At 32.7% G+C, this 22057-nt stretch overlaps 1 protein-coding gene across 1 annotated transcript in view; it reads right to left on the bottom strand.

The window, feature by feature from the left end:
• LOC108355657 (vacuolar protein-sorting-associated protein 36-like) overlaps positions 1-21798 on the bottom strand; it is a 204337-nt gene extending 182539 nt beyond the window's left edge. Inside the window, exon 1 of the mRNA XM_017606808.1 lies at positions 21522-21798. The gene's annotated coding sequence lies outside the window, so the exon portion shown is untranslated. The remainder of the gene's footprint in view (positions 1-21521) is intronic.
• Between the last annotated feature and the right edge of the window lie 259 nt (positions 21799-22057).

Raw genomic sequence — 22057 nt, 5'->3', positions numbered from 1 at the left:
ACTCTGCCTTGAACTCCCTTCTCCCCTCGCTATTCTCCTCTACTTGGCTTTATCTGTATCGGCCTAGCAGCCCAACCATTTTATTGGCTAGGTGCCTGCCTCTTTTGTCTACATACATACATACGAATTCGAATACGAATAATGTGTTGATTTCATATTCAATGCATGTTGCAATTTCGCTTGTTGTTGCCAACTTCGATGTTTGTGTTGCCTTAAAATGTGCAGCTGCACTGCATGCAGATGCTGAATAATATTTTTTTCTGTGGTTGTCTAGTAAATTCTTTCACAGCAGTCGACTATTAAGTCATTAGGTGATTTAAATTTTGTATGCGAACGAGTTTTGAAATGAAAATTAAATAACTTTATGATGTGGATGATAGTTTTTGGATATGTGTATGTACATACATATAAAAGCGCAATGCGGGAAATGAACAGAGAGAAAGTTTATTCTTTGAAAAAGCCCCTAATTAAATGAGAAATTTAATTCCAGTTGTTAGCAAATTTTTAAATCATTCGGACCCTCGGCATCTCGGTAGCTATTTAAGCGGACAGTTCAGAATTTTAATAAAAATCAGGGTCGAGGGACTACAAGGCTGCACTCTTCCCAGCCGATACTGGACCTATTATTTAACCATCAAAACCAACTCCCCCGTCGGACATTGCTTGTTGATTCTAAGACACTTGGGTCTGGCGGTATTAGAAAAACTCACCATGGTTCTCAACTTATAGCCGTCCACTCTTATCGACCACTACCAAGTTTCCGTAAAACCAGTCAACAAAGGAAAGTCTCATCGCCCGATAGATAACTCCAGTAATGAAGAGAAGAATGAAGATGGCTCCCGTATAGTACAGCGCACCACCACTTCACGCAATGCCATAAAAGCAAAGCTAAACGCCCCTGAGAGAGAATAGTTCTAGTAGCGTAGCACCTAATGAGAACCGTCGAAATTTTTTGTCATTTCACGCTACTACAGAACATTCAGTTATCCTCTCCCCACAGCGACTGAAACATTGGGACAGCGAATTATCTATGAAATTATTATGAAATTTATGACTTGTGGGTTGTGTGGCTGTCGCTGAGATCTTTCTTGGTTTCTTCACTGCACGAAGTCTTACCCTCTACCTACAAAAACAACGCGTGACTTTTAAGCACATGGTCAAACGAGGTATCCTTCGAGGAAATTGGCGGGCAGGTTCTGATCTATACTGCTCAAGTGTGATCACCGGATAGTAGGACACAGTCGATGAAGTTACGGACCTGCCAGAAAACCATAACATCGGAATGCCTTTTGGTGTCAGCTGAATCTAAGCTACCTCGAAAAGTGCCAATAAGACCTGGAATAATCCTGTTCTTTCAGGGGTTATTGAATATTCATTGGTTCAAATAAGTTGGGTAGGCACTGTGGCCAATGGTGGCTATAGGTGAATACCACCTCTGTATGTTTGTAAGTCAAGCAGAGTCCGCAAAAAACTCCGTAACAGTGTCCGGAGGATGCATCAGACTAGGCCGCGCATACTTTGAAGTGCCATCTAGTAAAAACTTAAGAAAATTCAATTACATGGCAGTTGAGAAGTGCATGTGCAAAAATTGTATAAATTGCATAAAGGAAATTTTTGCACATGCAGCAGNAGTAAAAACTTAAGAAAATTCAATTACATGGCAGTTGAGAAGTGCATGTGCAAAAATTGTATAAATTGCATAAAGGAAATTTTTGCACATGCAGCAGTACATAGCATGCATTTAGGCGCCCGGTGTTAGCAGTCGCGCCTTAACAGGCTTGTTGGAGACAGAGCTTCATTCGAAGTGCGGCACAAACTTCTCTACAAACTCGTGGACCAGATTCAGGCCTACGCCGCGCAACCACTAGTACCAACAAACGGCCATAAATTGTATTCATCAAGAGGCAATCACGGCCTATAGCTGACGAAGAGCCTAAACTGCTTTGGCGCAGCTAAGATCAAGATACTGGTAGACTAAACTAATCAAGTTTTAAGATTCGACCCCGACTTACTCAATAAACGACCGTCTTGCGAAGGCACCCACATGGCACTAGCCAGCTCTTTACTTCGGAGCCACTGACCTAATCCGCCTTCCCCTTTCAACAGAAACAGCACGTTTTCTAAGACTGCTGTAACCAGATCCACAACGATTGAGCGACTACCGTTTTTCTTTTTTTTACAAAAATCTCAACTTTACAGAAATGTAATTTATCCGACTAAAATCCGACACTAAATTGCCAACGATTTAAAAACGAGCTAAACAGAAAAGAAATTAAAATCAAATAAATGCACTCTCAAATTACACATAAATTTAACTGTAAAAAATTGCAATGGCCATACATTAAACCAAAACAAAAGTAAAACAATAACAAAAAAGCCGCATGCAGCACTTAAGCTCCCGAAAAAATATGCGCATGAAAAATATCGAAATGAAACATTGAAAAACTTTTTGTTGGCAACACTTGAAGCGGAAAATGTGCCTCGGCCAGGCAAGCGGTCGGTCGGTCCGTCATACAGTTGACCGGATAGAAAAAGCTCAAATGGTAGAGTGCGACAACGGCTGTTAGGGCGCTGAAATGGAGCGGGAAGAGTGTGTTGGATGACCAAGCAGCACAGCCAGACAGACAGACAGACAGACAGACAGACAGACAGATGGACGGACAGACAACTTTATTGGACAAAACAAGGGTCAGCAGCAGTATGTAGATATGTCCCTGAGTACACTTGTAGTTGTATGTTTATGAATGTGTTGTACAGATTTTTTTATTATTGTATGTGTGTGTGCTTGGCCGTGCATTTAATTGCGTTTTACCATACACGCTGAGCCGAGGCGTTTAACTCTGATGCCGTATAAAGTTTAATGAGCCGCAATTAATCGTACACAACGATGACGGCGAGGGTGACCGACCGACCGCTGGACGCTTATGAAAAAAAAATTAACGAAAGTTGCATGTACAAACATACATACATAGATATCAGTGTGAGTAGGTTTAAGGATGTACATAATGACTGGCGTGGGAGTAGGCTGTCGTACCTATTTGTATAAATACATATTTGTTATGAGATTCGAGCTCATACTTTCGCAGTGAGCATTTTCCTGGTCGTAAGAGATTATTATATCGTCGATGTTTTTGCAAAACTGCTCATCGACCAGTTGAAAAACCGCCTAAATCGCTATTGTGACAAAAATGAGATTCGGTAGCGCTGAACTCCAGCTGAGAGAAAAATACCGCCTATCAGGCCATGCTTTCAAAGAAACCCCGTTTTTTCGCTCTCCCGTAAAATTTCAGTGCCGTAAGATAGGCGGTTTTGCAAAAACATCGCCGAAATATATGTGCACATGTATTGTATACCTACAAGAACTCAACCATGGATTAACGTAGGGGTACGAAGCCGAAGAGAAGCTGACATTTTACTACTATGTTCTGCTCAGCTACCTGTTCGAAGCAAATTATTCTCTGAGGTAGCAAATTCTCAGTCCAACAAATCTGTATGCCAATTTTTTATCCCACACACAATGTCTATATGTTTAATTGCTTATATATATACATTCTTTAACTTTGTTAAGTATTCGATTGCGCTTTATTTTTGGAAGAAAACGTTTGAAAAGCTTTAACATGGCAGCTAAGCGAGGCGGGCGGAGCGCAAGCCAAGCATTCTGTTATTCATTGATCTATTCCTGCTGTCAACAAGGCACCCAGTAAGAAAATTTTCATAAGAGCCATAAAAGTCTCCATTTTTGTGGTAGCGAATCGAAACGATTCAATTTTTATCTAAAAAATACAATGGTAGACATTTTGGTTTATAGAAGAAAATACGATTGATTGAATCACTCAAACATTACTGTAGCCAATATTCGCAATGATACATCTTTAAAAAACAGTAGTTAATCTATCATTTAGGTGGCAAGCCTATAAAAAAAATTGTATAAATAATGAAACAGTGTCTCTTAAAATATCGTAACCGTTACTAAAAATATTGTATTTATTATTCAGACCGCATGAAATGTATAAAAATTTTAAGTTTGTTGAGTGGCAACCCTATTTAAAATTTACTATATTAAAAACTTCAGAGTACATATCGTTGAATACCAACATTGCAGTACATATTTGGAACAATTCAGCTATGTAAAAATTTTATTTATTTAATTTGTCAATGTTATTGTGGCTTGTTAACATTTTATTTTTAATATTTTTATTGAGCTTTGTACCACGATTTTTATTAGGAAAAATTGAAAAAGCAACAAAGTCTAAGCGGTAGAAGTTATAGCACTATTTCGGAGATCACCAGCATCTCCTCATCAGACTTCTTTTTTCTAGACTTCGCAGGGATCGAACCTGCGAATTCGATGTTCAAAGTCAGAAGCGTTAACCACTGAGCTATGTACATCCCGTAAACTCTTGTTGCTAATTCATTTTCCTACGGGATGTACATAGCTCAGTGGTTAACGCTTCTGACTTTGAACATCGAATTCGCAGGTTCGATCCCTGCTGAAGTCTAGAAAAAAGAAGTCTGATGAGGAGATGTGGTGATCTCCGAAATAGTGCTATAACTTCTACCGCTTAGACTTTGTTGCTTTTTCAATTTTTCCTAATAAACAATCGTGGTACAAAGCTCAATAAAAAAATTTATTTATTTAAATTCTTGTTTTGCGGCAACCCTAGTAAAAACTATTGTTCAGTTTTATAAACCCATAATAATAATAATAGATTGGCGCTTACACATATGTGTTTGACCGAGCTTCTCCTCCCATACCATACCCATATTTAATTATTTTATGAAAAGTACTTTTATTTTGAACTTACTTTATTCGCACATATGTAGCTAAGAGGCAACACTATTAAGAAAGACATCTTTATTAAATATTTAAACTGTAACTTTAAAAAATAATCTCAAGAATATGTAATGATTTTCCCGTAGTTCACGAAATTTTTTGAGGTCGAAATCGTACAGTGACCTTCAAAGAGATTCGAGGTTATTTACAACAGGGGAAAATCAGAAATCAATAGAAGACGAGTTTCTTGCATACAGTCCATTTGAGTTTAGAGGAACGCGTTTGACTAAAAAAATAAAAACTATTTTACGCATTCACTTGATCTGTACAAAAGTATAATAAAACAAATTCTGCCTTTAGAAGAAGTTTTTCTTAAAAAAAAGACATTCTCAACGTACTACGAAAATACTTGGTATTTTTCAAAAATACTGAATAAGGATGTAGGGATAACGTTGGAAATTCGTTTAAATATTTAAAAAATTCCAATATTTAGTACTGGCCTTGGACGATAATATAAGTTTATATTATTAAATTTAAAAAAAAAACTAAATAATAAAAGATTACCTATAAAGTAATAAGTGTTTATACTTAATTTTTGTTTGAAACCAGATAAACGTTGGCCACTGTGAGTGGGCCAAAAGTTGGCCATTGTAGTAGATGACTACGAAATTCCCCACAGGCTATACATGTATATACAAATCGAGCTTTAACCGCCAAAATAACGTAAGCAAAATTTGTTTTCAAAACTTTCTTTTTGATGCACAAATGCATCTAGATGCTTTAGGAGTATTACTCATATACAAACATTTGGTTCAAGGACACCGTGTGATGTAAGGATTTCCTATTGGGTATTCTCTCCGCTGCATTTAGTAATATAAAGTAATCGTATTTTTAAATATAATTTTTATGCTCTTTTAATATGGTACTTAAGCAGATATCACATACAGATGCACACATACAGATATAGTAGTATACGACTCCATATAAGAACAAATATACATCCATGCAAAAAAAATTCGAAAGTCTATATTCAGAAAGTAAAGTAAATACATATGTATGTATATATAAATAATATCCTTCGTCTCGTGCGCCTATAATGTTTCTGTTTTATTTTCTGACTCCCCCTCTCTTCAATGCTCTACATATATACATATATCTTCACTTCAGTGTAAGACACATTGCATTACATTGCTACATACACATCATGGTCATGGCCATCATCGTGCGTATCCACAGCAGCGCCATCGCACATATCATTCATTGTCAGTTTACCGCCTAGCCGCCGGAAGTTATCGATAAATGTCGCGATTTATTGCAGGTTTATTGCATTTTTATACCGAAATTAAGTAGCGTTCATATATATACGAGTACATACATTTATAGCGATTGGCAGGCAGTGGGTATTCTTTTTTTTGTTTTATGTTTTGATTTTCGTTCACACCACTTTCGATCTTCGCAATTACTCATGGGCTCGTTTATTGAGTGTACTTTTAAAATATGTGTGTATTTTCGTGTATACACTAAGCCGAATTTTACTACTATTAAAGTGAGTTGTGTAGTTTTTAAATTAAGAAACAAAGAGTTTTCGTACTAAAGGATAACAGTAATATTTTATTATTGCGACTACACTCTTGCTAAGCGCTTGGCCGAGCTTCTTCTCCAACTTGTGACCTGTGTCCTGATGTTACAACATATGTAGATGGAAGGACCTACTGTTGTGCGCCACCTCCGCCCGAGAAATGGGTTTTATTGTTGGCTTTTTCAAGGCAAAAATATACTCGGGGATTTATCATTGCCTGCACAAGTCCGATCGCTGTTAGAAAGATACCTTTTGAAGTGAAACTTCTTTAGCGGCCGTTGGTTGGTTGGGAGTAAATTGGCAAATTCAACGGAAATTGCACACGGAAATGGTGCAACGGAAATGATGCAACGGAAATGGTGCAATGGAAATGGTGCAATGAAAATGGTGCAACGGAATTGGTGCAACGGAAATGATGCAACGGAAATGGTGCAACAGAAATGGTGCAATGGAAATGCTGCAACGGAAATGGTGCAAAAATGGTGCAAATGGTGAGACTTCGAAGCTGTCATAACGAAGTCCCGCGGCACAGTCGTCATCAACATCTCCGGAAACGAGGCTTCTAAGTAGTTACGCTGGGCAGGTTCCATATTGCCTTCGATCGTTGACTGCATCTCTCCTCTAATCGAAACTTTCTACTGAGAAATGTGTCCGATTAATAGCCAGCAAAATCGGGTCGTCGTTGTGGTGCATGCCTGCCGTATACTCAAACTCATCTCGACCATATAGACCCTCAAAAGTATGCGCGGCTTAGTATTAAAAAATCATATCTGACGTGGCAAATTGGTTGCAATTCTTAAGCTGGACATGGGCTATAATGAATTCTATAGAAGTTATAGCAACAAAACGTAACGCGGAGTAGAAATATCATACTAAAAAAACATATGAGTTCAAATGGCTTTTTTTTTGCAAGATTTGAGTATGGAAAGACCCCACGAAATTGCTTTTAGGGTTTCGCCGCCTTTATAACCTAATAAGTAATAATATGCTGCTATGTTTCTTTTTTTATAGAACTGATAAAAAAAAAAAATTCGGGTTGAACTTCCAAAATGCTGGTCCGATTTTAGTGCTATAAGTTTTGAAACAAAATATTTTGGTCTTTTTGGAGCTTTTTTCTTGAGAACTGCAAACTGATTTAAAAAATTTGGAAATAAAAAATTCTTTTCCAATTTTTGTGCGTCATTTTATATGAATTTTTCGTTTTCCCTGAGTGCTGGAAACAGCCCTTAGACGGAAAATTCTGGCTAAGACAGTTGTAAGTCGAATACAAGACGATTGAAATTTAATAGCCAAGATATTAATTTGAAAGATTTTGTTTATTCTGGCATGAAAGTCTTACAAAAAAAGCTCCCTGGCCAACTTGAATGGTTAAAAGCTCTTTCGACAAAAATCACTTGAGCTTGTTTTCAAATGGAGATGTATGTATGTATATCATTTTGCACGAGCTGCTCCAATAGTCGCAATAGCCGAGTGAGCGAAGCATTGGCGTCTCATTCGGGAGATCCGAGGTTCGAATCCTCAAGAAGTGTTATTTTATATTTTTTAATTTAATTTTTTGATTTTATTGTAAAGAAAAATTTAATTTTTTAGTTTCACTTAATTATTAGAAACTGACTATGTATTTTTTTTTTTACTTTTTTTATTTTTTATTTAATTTACTTATAGTTTTTAGATTTTATTGTGATAAACAGAAAAATATATATATTTTTTAATTTCACTTAATTTTTAGAATTTTTTTTTTAATTCTATTATTACCTTTTTATTTCATTTTCTTTAATTTTTATATTTTGTTATTTTAAATAGACACAAATTTCTTTATTTAAATTTTAGAAACTAATTTTCTTAACTTTGTAGCATTGTGATTGAGTTTTGTTTTTTATTTTTATTAAATTTTTTTTACGTTAGAGAATAAAGCTAGGCCAATCGAAAGATAGAAAGAGCTTTCAAGATACTCGCAGTAGCCAGAATCGACAATTGTTTTACAACCGACTTTTGTTTTTTTGAAAGACTGGTGAGTTGAAGTAAGCTGCCAGAGTTGCACTAAAAATTTTTTTGTTCAATGAAAACTTTGTAACTAGTGGTCCGATTTTATTGATTTTCATTTAAAAATAATAAGTTTGCGCTGTTGAGAAGCAATGGGATATTTTCTACATAAAATTTTAGGAACAAATATTTCGGCTTGAATTGTGCAGACTTATAAGCCACCACCAACAATGATATATTGTTTGTTTTACACGAGCTTATGTTAGTAGACAATTTCACTGATCTTTTTTGGCTAGCAAAAAATAAAATACTCAATTGGATTGTAGTTGAAAGCTCTCTTTGCTTATCACTGATCTATTTTATTCAGTTAATTAAGAGGCATTTGCTCATCCTTCTCAAAATTGTCTTTCTAAAAATTGGATATATCCTAGAACATCGAAGAATTCACAGAAATGCAAAATTGTATTCTAATACTTTTGCACAAAAATTGTCAAGTCAAATTGGATTGGTTTATCACACTTAATGAAACCTTAACTTAATTAATATTTCTATAGCAATTTAGAAGTGCCCGAAAAAATATTCCACTGCCTCTGTTGGTTGAGCGTAAGCCTCAACCAAAGAGAATCGATGAAAAAATTCACCTTCACGATTATCTGAGGCATAGTTATTAAAGCTTGAATGCATTTATGAAACCGAGAAGCATGCATTGTAGCTTATTTTTTTTTGTTTTTGTTTTGTACGTATTTAAAAATTGCATTGTCCTGCTACGTTTACTCGATACTCGCTGTTGCCCTGCAATAAAAATAAACGCTCATACGCAAATCCTTAAATCCGATTAAGCGCAATTATTTTTTACCCACATGGCGATAGATGGGAATAGCAGCAACAGGGACGTTACTAAATGCCAGTGCATATACAGACAATACACACATATGTATATGTGTGTGTGTGTGTGTGTTAAAATGCATGATAAACCAAGGCCAAAAATACCCGCCAGCAAAATACATAGCCAACAAACTGACACCGGGCTGGCTGCAATGCACCGGTGAAGTGAGTGTGGCGTGTGTATGTGTTTGCGTTAACTATATCCTTCTAATGGAATGTTGGCTTGCTGTGACACCTGCGAGCTATGTACTCACACATATGTACGTACATACATACATGAATGCATAATCGTTAGCGCCAGGTTGACTTCCTACTGGCTGCTTGTTGACTGCTGAAAAAGTCAAAAATATGAAATTGTAAACCGCTTAAAAATGGCGCGAAATATTTTGATAACTTTGCGCAATTTTTTATTTGTTTTTTTTCGTTGCAGAAACAATTATTATATTTTTTTTTGTATGAAACTTTGATACTCAAAAATATTTTTTTTTATAAAATAATAAAAGAAATAGACGCCTATTAAAAATATCACGCGTTCATCAGTCGAGTGGTCGCGCCAAGCTGTGAACCTTGACACAACACATGCCGCACACATGCTGTTACAACAAAAATAGGTGGAAAAAATGTCAACCAACAACAACATGATTTAATCATAACAGCGTCAATTATTGCTGCCGTTAGCCGCATTCGAAGGCAACCAAATATTTTTGCCTTTTTTCACCTCTTGCCCCTTCGCACTTTGCGCTGTGTCGCGTTGATTGCATGGCATGTGAATGCGATATTTATGCCACACGGTTGTGCAAATGCGGCATGGTGTACTTACGCAATTCTGAAGTCAAATTAATACTAGCTGTTATATAAATATTTGTCTAACAATACTGTAGAGAAAATTGGAAAACTTTTGAAACTACACAAAAAAAAAACGGCGAAACACGTGAACTTAATATTTGATTCTAGATTATGGATCTGTATGTGTTTTCTAGATCAGGTCATTTTCCCAAGCTATTTTTATTTATATGAAAAAATACAAACACAAGGAAAAATGAAACAAATGACAAATCTTTTGGATTTGTATTAAAGCCCGTTCTTAAGCAAAAAACATCAAGCTACTACCGATGCAATTCGATGGAGAAATAAACAAGTTGCGAATGGCGAATTGAAAATTAATAATTTTGTGTGTGAAATAGGCGCAGGGAAGAATGTTACACATACGCCATGCCGTACATCAGTGTTGCCAATTTACTTGTTTTCAGGCTTGATTTAGCCGGTTGCCGGAGCCGGAGAAAATTTGATTTAGCGGGCAGCCGATTTGTTAGCCGCTTTGCGAAAAAAAAATCAGCCGTTTTTAGTCGATTTGGCTATTGGCCTTTCTTTCTTAAAATACAAATATATGTTTCCATTTTTACAAATTTAGCGACTCAAAATCTAATAGAAATGGTTATCCTTATCTCGGAGAACATTTTCATGTCGGACTGTGCTATATAAAATTGAAAGACAGTTTTTTCTAATCCGAAATTTCACCAAAATTTTTTACTTTTGATCAGCTTCTTTAAAAATTCAAAATTTTGCCGTTGATTTTGTGCAATTCTTTTGTTGATGGTGTTCCACTTTTTTCATATAAAAATATTATCGAACATACTTTCTATGATAAAATGCGTAACACCGTCGTTAAAAAAAATGGCATCCTAGCTAATTCAAATTCACAATATATTATAAGAAAATGTAATGGACTACAAAACTGCGTACCACAATTTTTCTAAAAATGCTGATTAAAAAGTTACACATTTTGGTGAAATTTTGCAGAATTTTCATAATTTTTGCACAGAGATTGAAGTTTGGATTTATATGCTGTATTTTTTCCAAAAAGAAGAAAGGTGATTTTCTTCATAGAATTTTTGTTATATCTATTAAGAATGTCTTCAATTAAAGTGTGAAGTGTTATTCACAAAACTTATAAAATAACTAATGAGAATAAAAAAATCACGATATTCGTTTTAAAGCAAAACTCACTGGGAAGACAATGGCTGTAAATAATTTTATCAGTCATTTTCGAAGAGTGAGCAGGTCATTAAAAACGGGAACTTTTCGAATATATGGACAACAAAATAAAATTAAATAGTTTAATTGTTTCCAGGTTTTTCGATATACATACATAAAGCAATGGCGATTTCTTTTCTCGAAAAAATTGTGCCCTTTTTTCCTTAGCCCTTTCGACTAATCAAAAGTGCAATACTCTCTACTAATATAGCCATTTTGCAGGACAAAGTGTAGCCCAGTGCAAATGTTACAATAAAAGAAGGCACAATTTTTTAATAAAAAAAATACGTCATAAGTTTGTAATCGACCTCTTTCCATGTATTTATATAGGGATCAGACCATAAATGAAGGTTTTGGGAACATGTGGACACCCACGCCACCTCCTGGCTGGATTTTTTGTGGAGGCATTTCAAATACGAACAAAGTCGAAATACAAATACGGGATTCCAAAACTCTGTATAAAAATGCTCGTTTTCTTTCCATATTAAGTAATACTTCTTCCTTCGCTTTTACTTTAAAGTTTAAACAATCGAATTTATATTAATTAAAGTCAATACCAATCGCGTCAGTTGAATACCTTAAAAATTCCATATCCAGTCAAAGTTTAAACGCAGTGCTGGAAAGCACAAAAACTAAGCGAAAAAATTGCCCATAAACGAATGAAGCTGTAAAGCAATAAAGATGGGACATTTCCGCAAATAAAGCGCGAGCGAAACAGTGAGACAAATAACAAAAGACAAACAAATAACAAAAGACAAAAGACAAACAAAAAACACACAAATATAACATGTAAAAAAATTACAATTCAAAAAGCGGCCATGGCTCGATGGCCAAATAAAAAATCAAATAAAAGTACAACCAAAACATCGATATTTGATTTTTAAGCAGCGCGTTGGCGGTAGCGGTGGTAGATTGCAATCCAATAGCAAGAATAACAACCACAAGCGAACGATATGCACAGTAGAAAAAACAACAACAAAAACTTTAGCTACAACATCACCGCTGCAGTCGATGCAATTGTGAAAGGTTGCCCGATGTTGGTTGGTGGCAATTTTGCAGCACCAATTTCGATGGCTCAATATTGAGGCTTACAGACTGAGGCTTAGCGCTGCTGATGAACACATTTTTTTTTTTTTTAATGGTGAAAAAAGAAATTTGCTATTTTTTTTACTGAATTTACTGCTATCACTCGCATTTGTCTGATTTCTTTATCCATATTGCTACGCACAGTGGTGTTCAGTCAAAGATAGCTACGGGTGCTGAGCGGAAAAAATTGAAAAAGAGAAAATGGTTAAAACTTCTTTTTGTTCATTTTTTTCGGATAGCTAATAAGTTCTGAAAAATCTAATCAGAATTCATTGTATATAGCATATATCGATGGTTGAGTGAAAGATCGACCTACCTCGGCAGCCAGTTCAAAACGCCCTATCTCAGAAAAATTTTTAAAGAACGCCACACTTCAGAATTTGATTGAAGAACGCCGTACCTCGGCAGCCAGTTCTAAAATGCCCTATCTCAAAAGAAAATACATTGAAAATGTGACGAGATAGTGCGTTTTGGAACCGAATTCTGAGACAGGGCGTTTTTCAATCAAATTCTAAAATTGGGCGATTTTCAAGAAAGTTCTGAAATAGGGCGTTGTTGAAAAATTTTCTGAGATAGAGCGTTTTCGAAATGGCTACCGAGATTGGCCGATCTTACACTCAGTCAACGATATAATCTCCAAGAAATAGTGATCGGAAGACTAATTGAAAGATCTGCTAACACGGAGGTCTTAGTGTTATACTGTTTTTCTTTAAGCAACAGGTTTTCTCAAAATTAAAATAAATTAAAATTATATGTACATTTTTCTTTTAAAAAAAAATTAAAAGCAATAAAACATTTAAAAAGCAAAAAAAAAGTATTCAGAAACAAAAACTTAATAAAAAGGATCTCTAAAAATTATATTAGAAAAATATGTTTCTTTAAAAACGTAAAATCTAAAAAATAAATGAATATTAAATTACAAAAGTAAAAATAATGATTAAAAAAGAGAAAATAAATTTCTTAAAATTAAATGGCAATTTAAAATATTTTTACAATATTTATTACATTAAAATCTAAAAATTTAGAGAAAATTAAATTAAAAAAAAAAAATCTCTATTTGTCTAATAAATACATTTTTCTTTTTAAATAATTAAAATCTGAAAAGGAAATGACTATTTAATTGAAAGCAGAAAAAAAATTAATTAAAAAATCTTTACGGGTTCAAGCCTCGGCCAGCGTTTCTTCTTTTTGTTTACATTTTGATCTTTTTTAATTAATCTCTTCTAAATTTTATATTTTATATACTTAATTCTATATTTTTTAATTTCATTTAATTTTTGGAAACTGCATTTCTCTTTTTTCATTTAATTTTTCTCTTTCTCTTAATTTAATTTTCTTTTAATTCTTTCTTCTTTTTGTTCTTTTAAAAAGAAGAGTATTTTTTTTAGTTTCATTTAACTTTAAAGAACTTATTTTATTTTCTCCAAATTTTTATTTTTTAGTTTCACTTTCTTTTAATTTTTTGATTTTATTGTTTAAAAAAGAAATATGTTTTTTAAAATTGTATGTAATTGTTAGAAACTTATTTGATTTCTTTTAAATTTTAGATTTAATTATTTTTAAATAAAATATTTGTTTTATTTCATTTAATTTTTTAAGTTTTATATTCCTTTCCTTCGATTTAGTATTTTTTTTCAATTTATTTTTAAAATTCATAATTTTAAATAGAAAACAATATTTAATTTCGTTTAGTTTTTAAAAACAATTTAGTTTATTTTTATTTTACTTCTTATATGATTTTCTTTAATTTATTAGTTTTTATTGTTTTAAATAAGAGAATATATAAATTTTTTCAATTTAGTTTTTTTTGTGTAAACTCAGTTAAAAATTGGATAAAATTTTTATGCACAGTAATAAGGAGTGTCCAGCCAAAAAAAAAACTTGAGTGAAGAGGTATTCGAATACATTCTTTCTTCCTTAAAAAAAGACAAAGTAAAAAAAGGATGTAAAAATATAAAAAAAAATAAATTAAAGGGAACAATAAAATTTAAAAAAATATACAAAATTTAGTTTTTGTCTGAAGTTTTGAAGTAAATAAGAATTTCATGTTAATTTATTATATTGTTTTATTATTATGCTCATATTTATTCTAAGGAAAACCTAGAATTTAACTATAACCCATCTATTTTCACTTATTTCAATAATTTTCTATTTTAATAAATTTGACGTTCTCGCCGTTATTGTTGTGGACACATACTATTGGGAGATAATGGGTGGCCGTATATATCTCAAATCAGGCAGGCTGACAACTGCACATTGTAGATATTCTTGCCGATGAAATATGTTATTCTACAAGGAAAATGAGAGAACACGTAATTTTTCTTTTTAAACTTTGCAATAAAGATATGCGCCTATCAATTTTGAATGATGAAAATGAAAAAAAAAACTATTGCCTGCCATTTTGTTTCTAATTAAGATACATAATTTTGTTTTCCTGATTCTTATAGGCGGCCTAGCGTTTATTGAAACTTCGTTTGAAATTTGCAAAAACCTTTAAAACTAACATAAATGCGGCCAATTTTTAAAATAAAAAAAGTTGATTTTCTCGAAAAAAAACTAATTTTTTTCTTCAAAATTTTGCAAAAAATTTTTAGCACTATGAGAACGAATTGATACAAGTTTTAAGCGGTGAAGCAAACATTTATTTTATTTGATCTATAAGCCTTATTATAAGGAAATTACACTCCATGCAAGGCCTTATTTTAAAGGCTTATGTAAGCCTTATTTTATAAGTCTCTCAGAGAAAGAGAGAAAACCTTATGACCTGATGACATCGACACGGAAAAAATCAGGTGCGTAATAAGGAATGTTTCATACAACTGACTTTGCTGACAGATTTCAGGCATTAAATTATAAAGCTTCTGATCATATAAAATAAGCTTTATATAGGCGCAAATTTTTTTGACGGTGGTGATGCGTATGTACTCTTACATATACATACCCAGATGTGAACACTCAAACACATGCGTAATAAATTTTTGTATAAAAATATTATTTTTAAATATGAACATTTTTAAACGATAATCAAATATAAAGTATCTATTCATTTTTAATATGCATTCTTCCCTCAGTGTATTATCCACTAAATTTCATTACACCAATTTTCAGCTTGATTTGGCTAACCGTTTACGAGACATTTTTTTCCATTTTCGTTGATTTTGAGCCACTGTGCGGCATTGTTTTGCTATGCTTTAGAGCGTAATTTTTGTTCTTATTCAAAATTTTGGTTATTTCATCGTTTTATTTTTTATGTTTTTTTGATTGAAAGTAGTTTTGTATGCTGCCGTAAAAATGTTGAAATGCAAAACAGCATTGCAAAAATTTTCAAACATTTTCTGCATATTTTCGATTGTTCGTTTCGTAGCTCGTTGTTGTTTACGCCGGCTCGCATAATGTGCGTTGCATTACAACTGGTCGCAATGCATTTTTAAGAGCGCATCAGCTGGCGCAAAGCAAAAAAAAAAGACAAAGCCAAATGGCATATAAACGGGCATTACGAAATGTTTAAATTGCTCTTGAAGTGTAACAATTTGAATAAAGTGAATCCGAACTAAAATAAATAGACCACGCTCGTGGAATAAATAAATAAAAATAATAACATTCACGGAATAAAATTGCACTTTCTCACTTTTAGTGCAAATATTGGAAATAAATGTAAATTTTGTTTTCGACGCATTGCAGGCGTTTATTTATTTTTCAAGTTTTTCTAATGTTTTGTGCCATTTGCATTTCTGATAGAAAAGACTAGGACATCTTTGTTTAACATTGCCTCCCATGCTAAAAATATCGAGATCTTTTATGAAATTTAAGTTCTTAGAGAGTGAAGGAGGAGTGTTAGGAGTGGTTCCAATTCCTTTCCGTAGTCACTTTACTTTACTACTGGGATAATTGGGAGTTTAAAATTGAGTTTAAAAGAGTTTTTTTAAACTTTTTGAAAAATTAATTTTAATGTTGGAAATCGAAAATTATCTACTAACATGAAGGATAATTTTTCAAGAGTAGTCAAAACAACCATGAGGATAATTTATTTCAAGCATGCTCTGGAAGCCAAGTTCTACTCACAGGATTTCCAGCAATGTAATTCATACATGTATGTATGCTCAAAATCATTTTTCCTCTCTAGAAAAATAATATCTAATCGTCTCGAATGCTTGAGATTTCGTATTTTACCTCTTCAACTTTCTTTAAAATTTCTTGGTCAATCAGTGAATTTTTAAGCGCTATAACTTTGGACTTCTATCTGATTGAATTAAAGTTTTTTCTTTAAATAAAAATTATAAATACTAATAAACGTTACTCGGTCACAACAATAAAAAACATCAGCAATAATATATAATATAATATATAGAATTGAGATACCGATATGAAAATATTGAACTCTCGGAAGGTGAGCTTTTAAAAGTTTCTAGTTTGAAATGGAAAGTCAGAACTCTGATCTAAAATAAAACGTATATTTTCTGATAAAGCCAATAAATTTTTTACTTCAAAAAACTTTCAAAACTTACGAAAGAATTTTCCTTTTAAATTCATTTTTTTTTTCAAATAGAGCATATTATCCAGCTCTCAAGGAAAACAAAAAACGTATATAAAAAAACAAAGAAATTAAAAATAAATTTACTTTCATCCAAATTTGCAGCCCTCAAGAAAAAAATGCCATATATTTCTGTACATATACATATATTTTTTCAAGAAAATGTAAAGCAAAGACCTTTTTAAACGACAGATATAAACAAAAACTTATACCAAGGTTGAAGCAGTAACAATAGAAAACAATAAAAATAAAATTCATGAAAAATACAAAATTTAAAAAATTTCTTAAAACACAACTTTTTGGCGCTGTATCCACCTAAGCGATTTTGAACAAATCGAATACGAATTCAAAATTTTTACAAAATTTTTGCCAAAAAATTTATTCAAACTTGAAAATTAATTGTCCAAAGTTAACGTTAAGCTATAGGTTTTTTTTTTTTAAATCTGCCTTTTAAATACATTTTCCAAGAAAAAAAAATTGTGCTTGAAGGGGAGGTACGTATGTATATAAATATTTATAATAAAAAAAATAGTTTTAATGTAATCAGTACATTAATATAAAAAATGCTAACCAAAATCCTAAATCTTAAAAATGGTCCAAATTTTCGAAAATATTTTTAAATACCATAAGTTCTCAGTAATTTAAAAGTGCAAAAATTAGTCAATGAAGTCATTTTCTAAAAAGCCGGCTTCACCAGTAATTTAAATGGAAAATGATTTATTCTTTTCTGTCAATTTCCATATAAACCTAAAAACATTAAAACCACTTAAATTCCTTTCGTGAAATCGGCTGTAAGTCCTAATATTTGTAACAAATAATTTTTAAGCAAAAAGCAAAGCCAACTTTAATTCTCATATAAAACTGTAAGTGTATCGTTAATTTCTTCATGATTCAATGATCGTATTTAAACCAATTACATATGGGACTACCTGTGAGGTAACACCTTCTTGCAAAAAAATAATTATAGAAATCAGTTAACGTGGTCGAAAGTTATGCAGTAACATAAATAAATAAAAATATTTCGACAAATTGATAACCTTCTCATCTTTTTGGAGTCGGTTACAAATGTTTACCCCTTAAGATTTTAAATAACCGCGAAAGAAACGATATTTTTAAAACAAATTGCAAATGTGTTCGTACTTTTCGAAAAAAATGTCAGCGTAAAAAATTTTTTTTAATCCTTTTACTCGACTTCAACCATGAGCCAGAAACTAGAAGCTGCCAATTTAGCTCTGAACCCGATGACAATGCAATGTGAAAGATAAATAAATCCGCTAGGTGGCGCAGGCGTCAAGATATTTGAAAAGCCCATATTTGTGGTCTAGTTTGATTCATATTTGGAACGTATATTATTTATATAACCTGCTGTCAGTTCCATCGAAAGCGAAATGCTTATTGATCAATGTTCATAGCTCGCTGCTATCTATCTTCTGCGATTGCGATTAGCGGTCTCCACAAACGATTCCTCGCCGGAGATCTATCGCAGCAGATAAACAATCGCTAATGGAGACAGCATGTTAAAGAGAATAATTCCACAAAAGAAATTGGCGGATAGGCGGCGCAAGAGTCGAGATATTTGAAAAACCCATATTTATGGTCCGATATGGCTCTTATTTAAAATGTATGCTATTACTTGAATGGAAAAAATAACACTATATAAAGTTTTGCTAGGTCGTTTGGTTTTTTTCTTTTTTTAACCCATAATTAGGCGCATGGGGTTAAAGCCATTTCAAGTTGAAAAAAAAAATCTTGGAGTGCTACTCTCTTACCCCTCACGTAACATTTTTTGGCTTAGTTAAGTTTTTATTTTTGTATCTACGTTTGAAGCGAAAGTTATGCTTTTCTTCCTTAACGTTAACTATGATAAAGAGCCTTAATATTTATGACAAAACACATTTCGTTTTATTTATTTAGTCACGGCTAGAACATCGGCGCGTACACATGTGTCGCTACTCTCTTGAGTACTGACACCATGCGACCACTAACGTAAACTTTTTTGTCGGAGCTAAGTTTTTAGTTTTTTTTTTTTGTAACTTTGAAGTCGAAATTAAGTTTTTGTTTTTTTTTTATGTTAACGATAATAGAGTACTTTAACATTTTTGATAATACACAATTTGTTTTTTTTTTTTAAAACTCTTTTTTTAACAATTTTATTGGGGTCACTCGGGACCCCATGCGACTAATTGTGTGATTTTCTTTATGCGCCTAATTAAGCTTGTTTTAAGATTTTTTTTAATTACTTGTTTCGATTCAATATTGTTCAGTGTTTCGTAGCTAACGACTGTTTCTCCACTTTCTTTGAGATAAGCTTCTAGCCTTTATCAAGGCTATTCATATTACTAAGTCTTTTATTGACCTCCATAAGAAGTATCCGGTTTTTAATTTGTCTTACTACGGTCATTTGATTCCTTGCCGATTCCCACGCTGTTCTATTGTGCTTCAGCCATTCATGCTTATAATCCTATGACCCTCTTTATCTCCGAACGGACGGTCTCTCTACTTCAGATTCGACAAAAGGCGCTTCAACTTTTATTTCCGCCTCAATAACCATGGCGTATGAGTTATCTATCAACATTTACATTTGGTTCATTTTATTAATAGTGAAGGGGGTGTTACACAATTGGCACATTGCTCCTGATTTCTAAATTTTTTATATTGCACTTTTAGTACAGATATAAAAAATTTGGGAAACCATTTTTTTTTGTACAGTCACACAATTTGTACAAAACAGTGAAGTGCAAATGCCAATCGTCTTACATTGCATTTAGAAATAGCAGATTTCTCTCAAAGTACGCTTTAAACTAGGAGCACATTTCCGAATCTTTTTCGCGACCAATTCTATTGTAATGTAAAATGTTCCGAAACAGTAGAGCTTCACATGACGTTTCTCAGCCGCTCAACGCTTTGCTAACAGATTTTCTCATCTCATCTCATTAAATTCCAATATTGTTATATTTTAATTAAAATATATATTCAAATGTACTTGCATTTTAAACAAAATTTCTCGTTTTGAGCAAATTGCAACCCTATCTACGAAAAGGAATGTATTAATTTTTTTTTTGTTTCAAAAATACTTCATTCGAAATACCTGTGTGACAACTTAAATATTTACCTCATTGTACTTTTGATAGATGGCAACCCTACCATAATAATAATGCCAGCATTTAAGATTGCTAAAACACATTCTATTTAATACCAATATTGTTTTGTTTTACTTAAAATACATATTAAAAGTAATGTAGGTTTTAAAATAGTTGCTAATCCGATCCAGAAATATTTACGGATAAAAGATTTTTCAAAAGCCTTTTGCTTTATAGCCATGTTATAATATTTTAATTCATTGTATATAAAACTAACTTTCTACTTATGCATAAGGGACACCCCTTTTCGGGTGGCATATCCTTATTTTACATATGTAATTATCTCACCCTAATTTAAATATTACACTTAAAAACACTTTACGTTTGATACCCATATAATATATGTAATATTTTAGAAAGGTTTCGTTTTAGTGTAGAAATTAAAATTGATACTTGCGTCTTTAAATAATTTTAAATTTTAAATCAGCTGGCAACTCTTTTTCCAATTTTTTCGTCAAAATCCTTCCATATAGGAATAAAAAAAATGCTTTTTACAGAACTGACATCGACTGAACCCACAGCATATTGGACAGATAGTAGCATTAGAGCAAAAAACAAATATTTTAAAAAGCTTTTCGCCATATTGACTCAGACATATTGAATCTTCAAAAAAAACATCATTCATTAGATAACATTTTTACCAAATTTTCAAGACTATAATCAATTTTTTTTTACCCGAACTAGTTTTGGAAAAACGATGAATGCATTATCAAAAATTTCTCCACAATTTGGATCCGCCATTTTTAATCAGGATTTCAACCACGTCACTCTTCATATAAAACCAATTATTTTTAACGATTTTTAAAAACTATAACTAACTATTTTTTTACCTGATATTTTGATATTATAAATATACATATTTTTTCTAAGGGCCTTTGAGAACTTGAATCACGCCAATCGCAGCGCCACGTGCTGTGTCCAATTGTAAACCTAAACCATACAGGGGCCCATTAAAATACGCCCGAAACATTTTGTCCAGTAGTATTTAGTATACAATGTACAGAAAAATCTATGAAATCGTGAAATCGTGATTTATCAGTTTGGTTCATTTTTTGACAAACAAAAAAAAGTTTCTATATTTCTTTATTTTTGCAAAAAAAAAACCTACCACAGAGTAATACAAAAATGTAGTTTTTACAGAATTGAAGTCGGTTTAGCCGTTTGATCTGGCATCGCCATCATACCAAATATATTTCATGTTTATATATCGAGGGCTTACATATATGCAATACGATCTATTTGCAATTTTCACATGTTTCTGATGCTGAAACCCCTCTGGGACTTAACTGTCACCTTGGATGTTAATTCTAACTATGCAATAGAATAGAAGATTCTTCTACCAAGCGATATACATGGCTAGCATTAACATCATCGTTGAAGTTGTTAAGCCTTAAGAGCGCAAGCAATTTTTTCTTTTCCGAGTATTAGACCTTACTAACGTATTTCTTTCATTGGTTTTAAAATGCATTGATTGACAAATATTTCGAATCATTAATTAAAACTACTCACCTTTTAGGTTTTCTTCTTTGCCTAACCTCTGCACAACTGCTCGTATGCCTTACAATTCGTCAATTTATTTTTACGCTTATAAATATTGCACTATTATCGGGAAAAATGCACATTGCTTTTCTCATTTTTTCATCACTGCACTCAATTCACTTTTCTAGCAAAAATGCAGCTTTTTAAAAATTTCGCAGGCTCTATGCACCTAAGCCACAAATTTACAAATATTTTTTTTTTTTTACATTAATTTGCCCGCGAGCGCGATTGCTTTTTATGTTCAATTAAAGATACGTTATACACTTCTATTTAAGATGAGTAGTTATCGCGCTGCTTTTTAGTTATTACTTTGGTTACTTTGGCGGTTTTTTGTAGTCTAATTGATTTTTATTTAGTAGTCACCTTGCAAAGAATACTTTCACTCTTGCAGCATTTTTTTTACAGTTTGATTTAACTTGCATTGTTCAAAAAATTATAGGCAGCAGTTCTTTGCTTCTGATACAAAATTGTCCTTAAAGACACATACTTTTTTTGTGTGTTTCGGT

Source organism: Rhagoletis zephyria, unplaced genomic scaffold (assembly GCF_001687245.7).
Source record: "Rhagoletis zephyria isolate East Lansing unplaced genomic scaffold, Rhagoletis_zephyria_1.1 Rzeph_scaffold_00167, whole genome shotgun sequence".
NCBI lineage: Eukaryota > Metazoa > Arthropoda > Insecta > Diptera > Tephritidae > Rhagoletis > Rhagoletis zephyria.
Note: the sequence above shows the minus strand (reverse complement) of the source record. Positions and strands in the feature narration are given on the sequence as shown.